The sequence below is a fragment of the Clytia hemisphaerica genome, unplaced genomic scaffold (genome assembly GCF_902728285.1).
Source record: "Clytia hemisphaerica strain Z4C2 unplaced genomic scaffold, Clytia hemisphaerica genome assembly, whole genome shotgun sequence".
Lineage (NCBI taxonomy): Eukaryota > Metazoa > Cnidaria > Hydrozoa > Leptothecata > Clytiidae > Clytia > Clytia hemisphaerica.
Window position 1 is genome coordinate 84,826 of NW_027104033.1, and position 9,407 is coordinate 94,232.

Consider the following 9,407-nt stretch of genomic DNA (forward strand, 5'->3'; position numbering starts at 1 on the left):
AAATAAGCTTTTTTACTTCTGTTTTCTGTAGTTACTCATAAATGGGCAGTTATTAGTGGTTCAGATTTTATAGTAATTTAAAATTTTAAAAATATTTTTTTTAAATTTTGCATTTTGGGCGGTTATCGTTGAATCTGCAGCCACTCAGACTGTAATATTTGAATTTGTAGAGAAGTCAAGAAATTTGAAAAGAATTGGGCAAGCGGTTAAAATTCAAAGGAGAAAAAAACCAAGACCCCCCCCCCCGGCAGATAGGGTTAACAAACAAGCAGATATTACATTTTGGCATATCTTTTTTAAGAGGTCAATTTTTTTAAAAGTGTATATTTCTATGTAGATTAAATTTACTTTAGCAACTAACCTATCTTGTGCCACGAGGGTCGTAGTGATTTTCGTCTTTAAGCCAGGAAAGACCAGCTTTGAAAAACTTCTCCAAACGATCATGGAGCTCTCTCCACCAACGTTCAATCTGTTATATCAAAATCATAGAAATCAGTTAGCAATTATTCCCTGAAAATTCCTTGTACTGGTGATATTGCATGGTGATATTTTACTTATGAAAAGTTTTGATCTTGTAAATAGTTTTTAAAAGAGAAAGATTTAGTGTGTTAAAAGAGAAAAAACTTCAGATTATAGATAACATGCCTGATTAGATGTCGAAGGGCCAAATATAATTGATGATGTCGAGTCTTCTAAGTCACCATGTTCTTGTCTTAGATGACAGTGAATCTCGGCCATGGTCGTGGTCTCAGTTCCCTTATCAATTCTTAAATATTCTGGGACAATTTGATTTTCACGTAGAAATTCAGTATACCATCGGCCAATCACTTGTGGCTTTGAGTTCGTAACCCAGACTTTGAGAAACATTATCTTTCTACTCGCTGTGTCTATACAGCCATAAATTGCCAGGGGGAATGTCGAGTTTTGGTAACCCATTAATTTATCATGCCCGTCCAGCGAAAAAACCCAGTCTGGTCCTTTCGTCACAAAGTGTTTCCGCTTTTTTTTTCTTTTTTAAGCAAGGCTGTCTGTCCTTCATCAGCTCTGGGTTTATTTCGTGCATTAACTCGTATACGTAATCACGCGGTATTTTTATATCGTATTTTTGTCGCAACTTGAGATGCATTGCACGATACCCAAGTAATTTTCCAGGTCCGTTCAGTTCTTGGCGTAGAATAGTTTCAACCTCTTCTACATTTAGACTGAAATCATTATAATAAATATCAAAGCCTCTAAGCCTTCTATCTAAAGTTCTCAAGCTCCAATTGTACATGGGGAAATCTCGTTCAACATAGTCCAAAATTTCACTTCGTTTCATATTATGCTTGACATATTTCAGAAGGTCGGTTTTTAGATTACAGTCATCAAACCAATCGACTTCCATCTTCTCATTTTGCTACCAACGTCTTTTGAGTTTTGAGTGAAAAGAGAGACGATGTGCGCGCACACGTGAAATTATTTGTTTGTTATGCTACGATGCGAATTTCCCTTGTCAACAGGGAAAATCCATAGGTGGTTTCGGAGTATAGTAGTTTTGAGCAATTGCCAAAAAATCAAATTAATTTCATTTCAAAATTTTTGAAAAAAAAATTAAAAACAAAAACAAAATAAAACAAAATCGACTTGAAATTAATTTCAAAATGAATTTGATTTAGATATGAATTCAATTTGTTTTTAATTTCAAAATGAATTTGATTTAGATATGAATTCAATTTGTTTTTAATTCGAATTTCATTTCATTTTGATTTATATTTTCTTAAATAAAAAATAAATAAATAAAAACAGTAAAATATTGCATGGCAGCGCTCGGCCACCATACTGATGGACCATGAAAGTGCATCAAATGGGATTTGTTTGCTTCAATATAAACTTGTTAAATGGATAATTCTTGGGTCTTTTTCTTCTCTCAAATCTGTATATTACCGTCTAACTTGGGACGATTGGTCAAAACATGGGACTGTTGACAATCTGGCCTGCACTCCACCAAGTTTATCAATCTTACTTTCTGTCTTAACATGTCACAATAACTTTCACTGATAACGCGCCCTTTTTAACTTTTTTGTTTTCATTCAAAATGACTGGACGCTGATTGGAGACTTAGAGAACGCCCGTCGCCTGATGGGATTAACCAATAACGTGTAATTTGCCGCCCGTGCAAGTGACGTCAAACGCTGTCGTTTTGCCACTAATTTGTTCTTCTTCGTTCCAGACACTGGCATGTATTCCACTACAGATTTTCTTCATATTTTGATTTAAAAGCCTACTTGGTGCGAAAAAGAGATCGTGTATTTTTTGATACACCGTTCATTAACTCAAATCATATTATTTTGGAGGTTCGGTGAAATGGTGGCCGAATTGCCGTCCCATGTGTTGTCAGACATCAGATAGTCCCAAGTTAGAGCAGTTGACGGTATAAATGATTGTGCTGTGCCAGAAAAAACTCATCATTGGGCTTGGGTGATTTTTCCAGGGACAAGGGGTATTAAGTGATGGGTATGTCCAAGCCAAAAATTGAAAATTGACCCTGTGAGAGACAGAATTTTGCACATATACCCAATTTACCTTTAAAGTAACAACCATCCCAGTTCTTGAAAAAATTGCAAAAACAGTCATACCCAGGCCCAGGGGTCGATTTGTCCAGAGGTAAAATTATGGATTATTTCAACAAAAAAAATAGATTTATAAATTTTATAATCTTTGACTTTTCTGGGTTTTTGAACTTATGAATTTTTTTAGGATATATGGAATTTATGGAAATTTCTAGGACTTGCTAGATTTTAGATTAAGTTATGTCAATAAATTTTGAGAAATTTTAGAACTCTTGGGGATTTTTCGGATTTTTCTAAGACCTTTTGGTTTAACAGTCTCGTTTATTTAAACCGGTAATTTTTTTGTTGAGACCTTGCTGTTCTCATTTTATCTCATTTTTATTTCTATGATTCCTATGAGTTTCAATAAGATAATAAATCAGTAAATACTTTATTTGATTACAATTTTATTGTTTACCACATGCTTGAGTTACTCATATTTTCTTCCAAAACTCTTAGTTGAGCCTAGGATGTTTTTATTTTTTCTATACCAAAGAATCGTTATGATGTTCTTATTTTAGATCGAAATTTTAAGATACTTGAGGCTATCTTTGTCCATTAATTGTATTTATTGAATTTTTATAATAAAAAAGCATACAATTTTTGCTTATTTCACCTCAATTGTTATTTTTTTGTAAGAACTGTGTTTAAAGTTGTTTTTATAATACCCTGGCCATTTGAGCCTCGACTCTCATAAAATCGTTCTTATAAAGAAATATGTCATTCTATCTTGTATTCCATCAGGATTTACCAAGTTCTTTATTAATTAAGTCTTGGAGTAAACATTCTGACATTTGGTGTAGTTAACACGTCTCCTTTCCATTAAAATTCACCAACTTAATATTTGATGATTTTATAACCAATCAGCCGGTGGAGCTGGGGGAGGGTCAGTGCATCATATAATAGCAGTGTGTAATTTGAGGTTGGTCGGTGCTTTCAGGAAAATGTTCAGTGTTTTACTACACAGATATTATATAATTTCAATGATTTTTGAAAATAGATTCTAGAGCAATATGTAGAAAAGATTTTCTTAAAAATTCAAAAGCAGTTTATTCTAAAAATAGAATATCAACTTTCTAAAATTTTTTTGATTTTCAAAAACTTTGTTTTAAGCATTTTCAAAAATACGTTATCTTCGTGAAAGAGGCTCAATGTCCCAAAATCAAGTTTGTGTTCACCAGAGCAAGGATACTTTAAAAGCTAAAGAAAAACTTAAGCTTTCAAAGTATCCTTGACCAGAGTTTTTATATGCTTAAAATGCATCTGTAGAAATCTATCTTGCTCTCGTGAAAATCATGCAAATCACCAAAAGTGGTTGATTCATCATGCAAATATAACGAAAATAGCCCAAATCACGCACCATGCCCCGAATTATTTCCCGCGATCACGCATCACGCAAACGGCTGGGTTCCCTTACAAGTTTTAATTTTACCGTACGTACCCCTAGTAATCGAAAGCGCCAAAATCGCAAAATTGCGATCTAGCCACTTTTTTGGGATTTCAGCGCTTTTGATAAGGAAGCGTTTGGATTTTTATGTGTAAGTACGGTAGATAACACCCAACACTAAGCCTTTATTAAACAAGTTAACAAAAATTGGGCTAGTTTCGGTCCTTTTCTGTTGTAAATGGGAAAAGTTCGCCGGGAATGAGAAATAAGCTTCCTACGGCACTGATTAAAAAACCTTTCGCTTGCGAACACGAGACTTTCGTTTCGTGCGTAACCCCTTTTACAATTGATACGAAAATTGATGCCATGTAGTCATACACGAACTTAGAATTTTGAAAATGGTTGAGTAATATATAGGAACTTAGTCGACCGCGCGCACATTATACCAAAGGAGACGCGCTGCGCACGTAAAAAGAAGAGTGCATCTAGCAATGCGTAGGACGTCAGAATATATAGAACTGTAAAATATGATTGATGGTAAATTACTATCTTCATGTGGCATTCTCACGATGAAAAAGGGAAAGGCGTCTCTCTTGTCAAACAATTTGTAGCGAAAGATGTTATTTTCAATGCTTATATCTAGATCCAAAAGCGTTGCATGTGTTCCATGATGTTCAACTTTCAACTGTAGCTCTTCCGGATAGATATCATTATAACATGTGAAGTAACGATGTCATGATTATTTCTGTTATTCCAGCTATGAAAAGTACGTGGAACTGTTCTAGCTATTTTTGAAAATAATTTACCAACTGGAGGGTCTTTGTCATGTCCTCTGGCCCTTTCATTTAGACCATAGGGATAAATAGTTCGCAATTCTTTCATCCAAAAATCTTTCTTGCAATAGGACAAACTTTTTTACCGTCATATCCGTTTCCATCAAACAATTGAATAACTTGAATAGAAAAAGAAGCACGAGGACATGCTTCTTTGAAATGTTTTATCGTGTGCTCGCATCCAGTTTTTGCTGTTCTATGGATATTCATTCTACTACTTAGCTTTATGGTTGTTTCGCCCACATATTGGACATTGCAATTCAAACAGGAGAGGAGGTAAATAAGATTTTGTGAATCACAAGCGACAGGAATGTTAGTATGGTTGATTAAAGAATAAGTGTTTTTGGTCACATTTGAGACAAAAGTGGGTTGATTGAGTAAGGAAGGACAAGTAAGCCATCTTCTTAAATGAGAAGCAGTCTGGCCGGTTGGTTGTTTCCCATTGGCAGATGGTAAAAATGTGGAAGGACTTCCTTCTTCCGCTGGACCAACTACTACGGCCTTACCCTGGCGAGAAGCAGCCAACCTCCTGGGGCAGTTCCAATCATCCCCAGGGGAAGCCATTTATAGAAATAAATTGTAGGAAAGCAAAAATTGTCAGAAAGCAAAACCCTGGAACAATTGAGCCATGCCAGTCTGAAAGAGCCAGGCCACTAAAGAAACATTCTGAACCTGAATTTTGGATGTTGACTTGAAGACTTGAAAAAAATATTTTCAGCCCGAAAAAAATTCATTAAGGATAAAAATCAGACCAATTAAAAGTAGTATCTTACCTTTCGACTGAGGAGACAGCAGCCATCTTTATCTCCATGAAATCTGAGTATTTTGATGAAATTTTGAAATTTAAAATGTATTATAGCATAATTATACCATTTCAAATTCAACCAATCTAATTTGATTACATAATTCATGATAATTATCTCATAATTACTTTATTTCTGACCAAGATGAGCAAAGCTTTTTGGCAGCCATGTTTGCTTCTTGTCGGCAACTAACGTGCGGATCAAAGGAAATTTATTTTTATTGTTCGAACAATGAGATAATTTTGCATAATTATGCGCTTAGACGTCTTGTTTCCGTTATAAGTCATTGTTTTTCACTGACGATGTCTTTTTCCATTCTGTTTTCATATTCCGTTCCGCGATCAATCAAACTATCGGGAAAATATGATTTCGAAGATTTGGAACATTTTCTTCCGAAATTGAAGAAGAAAATCGTCAATTTTTCGGTGCCTTTGTTGTATTGCTGAAAACAAATCGCCTTTTTCCGCCCATTTTTCAAGGCGGCTTTTAATGCTACGGCACCGAACAGAGAAAACACGCTAGATCCAAATATACAATTACCGCACACTTGCACTTCGTAAACAATTTTTCAATTATATGACGTCAATTATCGTGTGGACGATAACGATTTTTTTAATTATTGTTATGAGAGGTAATAAATATACGTTTTCCTTAGTTCTTTATGTCTCAAATTCCCAAATGGATTGAAAAAGAGTTTTGCTGCGTAATGTAATGCAGAGAAAACCCCCTAAATATTGTAGCATATGAACAAAGACTATTTTTATTATAAGAAAAAAGTACCCGAATCTATAACAAAATGCATATAGTCTATTAATCCAATAATATAAAGGGTGCCCTTTTAAGTTCTTGTAATGCACGAAGTTTTATGGTTGAACCGGGGGCTATAGGGTTATTTCCAGTGCCCTGTTAAAGTGTATAAAATGGCAAGAGTGACAAGGATTTTCAAGCATACATTTTTAAGTGTGTATTCGAAGAAAGAAGATCATCTACATAATACACACGGTACGTTTCATTGCAACTTTTCATTCAATTTTATATTTTACTTTTTCATCCAAAGCCCCTTCCCCCAAACGGGGGGACTTGATTTTCGCATCTTTATGGGGAAAGTCCCTATGACTTAGCAGGTTGCCATCCCATAGGTTAAATGTTTGAATCTATTGCATTATAGTTGATTTATTTATTCCCATATTCTATGTTTTTGTATCTTTTCCTTAATGCAGGCGAATAAGTTTCTTCCAATTCAAAAAACTTTAGTCAAAATATAAATTTTACGTCATAGTAGCCTTATTTTTCCCTTTACAGAATTGCAATTATTTCAACCCTCGGCAATTCCCCTAACCCACTTTTTATAAGATGGACATTTTCCTATTACCGGGATAACCGGGAGCCCCGCCCCAGCTGACACACAACGTTATTTTAACGCTCGTCTAACGTTATACAGTATGGACGTTGTGAACGTTAGATGAACGTTAAAACAACGTTGTGTGCCAACTGGGTCCGTTTATGGGTACTGCGAATATATTAGCTGCTAAGTAAATCCCCACATACCCTGTGCCATAGATCCTATTCGGGTATTTCCCTATACACGCTATTTTTTGATAAGAACAACTTCATAAGAGCACGAGGCTGAAATTTGACCAAAAGCTAAGAACTAATCAAAAACAATCTGAGTCTTAATTTTCACAAATTACTAAGAAAGTACTAATTTTAACAGATTTTAAACACATTTATGTTTTTAAGTAAAGAAACTAAGCGTATTAAAAACATAGCAAGAAGTCTGAACCAAAATTTACTGGTTCTTATAGAAAAAAAGCGTGTATGTAATTAGAAGGGAATAAGAACCACAAGTGAATTTTCGATAGAAACTGTCATGGGGTATAATCATTCAGCTTTAACACAAAAATATGTGTTCATCCAGCCTGTAATACAACACCAACTGTGAGGTGTCCCCTCGGGGCGGCTTTGATCTGTCACAGTGTGTTCGTGCCGCAAGGGAATAAGAGTGCCGGTGTAAACGAAAGTGAGCGACTCTTCTGCGTGGTGCGTTCGACTTAGGTCGTTCTCTCAAAGTAGCACACTCATGCGCTATGACTGCAGGACTCATCGAGCCAATGCTGGTGATAATGGATGTGCACATTCATAACTTAAAGCTTTTCGTAAGTCATTTGACTCATTCGCACCATGATTACCCTGCATCAGTAGACAATTAAAAACCTTTTGGATACACCTGTCTCATTGAAAGTCTTAGTGGGATAAGAAAAGGGATCCGTTGGAGATTTTTTTGTAGGTAAGGTTGTTCTGCGTGTTGTTTGTCTTAGTAGTTTCGGGGTGGTCTTTGCAGTCGATGTCATTATTATCAACGAAAGTACAATATTGTACAAACATTTTGTTTCAGAACGGAGAGGACGTATAAGCGAAAGCCGGAGTCAAAAGCAAACAGGCAATATGATCCAGCCAAACTAGAACGTGCAATACATGCAGCCAAATCAAACGCTATGAAGTGTGGTCCTGCCGCAAAACACTATGGTGTCCCGTACACAACGCTGTACAACAAGGTTAAAGGTAGATAAATAACATCGATTAATTAAAAGCAATATCCAGTGAATGGGAGCCTTGATAGTAATCTTGTATTCGACTGTGATATGTCTGAGTTAATTTGAGCTATTGATCAGTAGTACGTTCAATTTCTTACCCATTGAATGGTTTGCAAAGCCAGAGCCAGGGATTGCAAAAAATAGACCTATTGGAGCAATAGTCACCACTCAAATTACCGTCTGAATGAGGAACAACACATATATTCATTTATATTTATTTATCGATTTATCCATTAGGTACCTATAGTCTGAAGCCCGGTGGACAACCACGCCTTTCCCAGGACACAGAGGAGTTTTTGGCTGGTCTTGTTGTGGATATGGTCGACTGGAAAATCCAAATGCAGCCAATCGATTTAAGATTTTTGGTGCAAGACTACCTTAACCGTCAAAATGTAGTAGACCAGGTAAATCTATCATTAAATACCCATGGATGACTTGGGAATGAAATATAAGTCCTATTATTTTTACACACAATCTCAATTCCCATTTTTATGTCAGCCAAAGCACAGGTGTATCATTGACACCCCTGTCTCAGTGCCTCAGTGGAACTTGTTCACTCAGTGGGGATGAAAATTTCCGATTAAATTTTAATGGGAATAGAAAGTCTATTGTTTTCGGCGCAAAAAAGCCAGCTGGTATAGTTTTGGAATCTCCCCTTTTCATTTTCAATGATGCGACACGCGTGTCCATTCCTTTTCGTGATTTTGTATTTACCGTCTTTCTAAGGTTTTTGGAAAAAATTATAACACGCCAGGCGTGGATTGGGTGAATGAACGATGGCATTTAACTGCCCGTCTACCTGATAATGTTAAGCCTGCCCGTGGCAAGGTTGGACCTGCAGAAGTTAAGGAGTATTTTCGCAACTTGACTGAGACACTTGACGGAATACCACCAACACACATATTCAATTTCGATGAGACCAACTTCACCGATTGTCCGCAACGGAACAGAGTGAGGGCTTTGTTTATTTTACATTTACATTGTCAGCATAATTAGACAAAAGATTTAACATCCCCTATTGTCTTTATCTTTGCTGACGTCATATCAAAGTAATTTCTTAAAGATTGACCATTCGATCCAGACCTGAGATAGATCAGTTTGCCAATTCTCCAAAAATCCAATGTTCAGTTTTCATGACGTCATCAATTAGAGCATATCATGTTTCCTTATTTTTTGCTTTAGGGAAGGTAAGGGGGGAAATT

General features: G+C 35.9%; 1 pseudogene; it reads right to left on the minus strand.

Moving 5' to 3' along the window:
- Positions 1 to 630: 630 nt before the first annotated feature.
- Positions 631 to 1,461, minus strand: LOC136811700 (uncharacterized; annotated as a pseudogene).
- Positions 1,462 to 9,407: the final 7,946 nt, after the last annotated feature.